A 2,500-nucleotide genomic window follows, 5' to 3' on the forward strand; every position below is an offset into this window, starting at 1 on the left:
GAGAGAGAGAGAGAGAGAGAGAGAGAGAGAGAGAGAGAGAGAGACTTGGCATTTTTAAAATCACGTACATATCACCCTGTCTGGGAAAAAAAAAGTATTTCAAAGGGCATTCTTCTGTGTTTTGCGGAAGTCCTAGAATCTTCGGATTAGAAAGCAATCATGGATTTATATCTTCTAAGTTGAACGCATAAATTCCGAGGTATAGCTCAAAGATATATAATTATAGACAGTAAGATTATAATACGAGGAAAAATCATCTCACATAGTCTAATTTTACTTTTGTTCACAAAATCAAAACTTCCGTCACACACACACACACACACACACACACACACACACACACACACACACACACACACAAAAAATCCTCGCACTCACTTCTCTTTCTTGTATAAGTCACTAACGATTCAAACAAATATAAAATATCTATATATCGTAATTCGAAGATACAAAATCCCTTTTGTACAACCAGAAATTTAGCTTTATCAAAAGCAGATCATTATAAAACTTCAATTTCATCTTCATTGAGTCTTACTGCACTGATCACGCACACAGCTTAACATTCTCTCTATAGGAAGACATGTTAAGACGACATGGAAATTATTTTAGAATTTAGAGTTTATTTGGAACCTTAGGGTAATAATCTAAAAAAAAAAATGTCTGAATTTGAATTATGTGTGCCTAAAAGACAAAAGTTCATTTTAAGATGTGTATACAACATTATCGAAAAATCCTTGCCAAAAGGGGTAACGAGTTTTTTTTTTATACGTACACGTATACGCTCAAATGTAAACCAGTTCACTTAAATGCACATAGCCATAAAAGGGATACGACATATTATGATTCATGCAAAGAGGTCTCCATTAACAGAATTATCTCTCAATTTATTGAAAGTAGTATTTCAATTTATTCTGTGTGCATTTAGTAGTATTGGTTCCGTTTATTATGCATGTGTTTTTTGTTGTTTATTGTTTTAATTTGAACGCCATCACTCAATTAATTAAAATTGTTGAGCTACAAATTCTATCTTACATATCAACTCTCACATTTAACCATTGCGTTTTGTAATAATTTTGGTCATTGTAATCGTAGTAAAACACTATATAACAATCTTTTATTAAACATGTATTATATAAATGCTCATCATAAAAATGTCATATATTGTTATTTGCAGATGTGATGTAAAATTAAAACATATGATATAAGTTGAGACAAACAACAGATTAGTAGGTTTAAAAGTTTAAAGGCCGTTCATGAATGACAGAGGCAAGGGACAGTGACATTGCCCTAGCAAGCAGGACAATGCCTAGAGACTGACCATATTGCATATGATCAGCGACCAAGCCCCCTCTCCACCCAAGCTAGGACCAAGGAGGGCCAGGCAAGGGCAGCTGATGATTCAACAGATAGACAAAGGCTCCCCCCAAACCCCCATCCTTAGCTCACAAGGATGGTGAGGTTGCAGCGACAAAAGGAACTTAGGAATTTGAGCGGGACTCGAACCCAAGTCTGGGAATCACCAGGCGAGGACGCTACCACCAGGGTCACCACAACCCTAAAGGTCTAAGAATTATTTCAATTTTGATGATATCATCGTTATGCTGTGTTTTGATATAAATTAATTGGAGACCGTTATTCATTATAATATCGTTATGCTCCACAAAAAAAAATTGATTAAAAGTGGCAAGTGGAGAGATTTTACGGAAATGAAAATCGAAATAAAAAAAATTATATTGTTAACGGTACTTGCCTGGAATTGGATTTTATTTCATTGGTGATGTTCTTGATATATAAAAAAGTTTATAATTGAAAAAAATATCAAAGTCATTTAGGAAATAAATTTTACTATCTGTATACACGAATTGGATTTATAATATCCATTTTGCTATTTAATCTAAGTTTTAGAACATTCAAAACTTGTAATTTTGGTAATATTTTATTTTATTATAAAGGTAATATATCTATAGCTTCACACGAGTTAAGTCCTACTGTCCATATACATTTATATCATATGATATATTCATTTTTTCCTAGACATCCATGATAGGCATGAACTTTTGGTTACAGTATCGTAAACAAAATTTGTTTATCACCGAAGATACAAAGTGGCTAATTTTGTATCGTGCACACACCCATACGTACACAATATATATATATATATATATATATATATATATATATATATATATATATATATATATATATATATATATATATATATATAAACATATATATACACTATATCTATCTATATATAAATTATATATACACATACACACACACACGCATATATATATATATATATATATATATATATACAAATTATATATACACATATATTGTATACAATATATATATATATATATATAATATATATATATACATATATATATATACATACATATACCGTACATCAATATATAAATCCGGTTCTTTCCACCTCGATATTCCTTCAATTACCAAAGCCAAAATAATTATGAATCACCCAGCACATCTTTTT

The sequence above is a fragment of the Palaemon carinicauda genome, chromosome 37 (assembly GCF_036898095.1).
Source record: "Palaemon carinicauda isolate YSFRI2023 chromosome 37, ASM3689809v2, whole genome shotgun sequence".
NCBI lineage: Eukaryota > Metazoa > Arthropoda > Malacostraca > Decapoda > Palaemonidae > Palaemon > Palaemon carinicauda.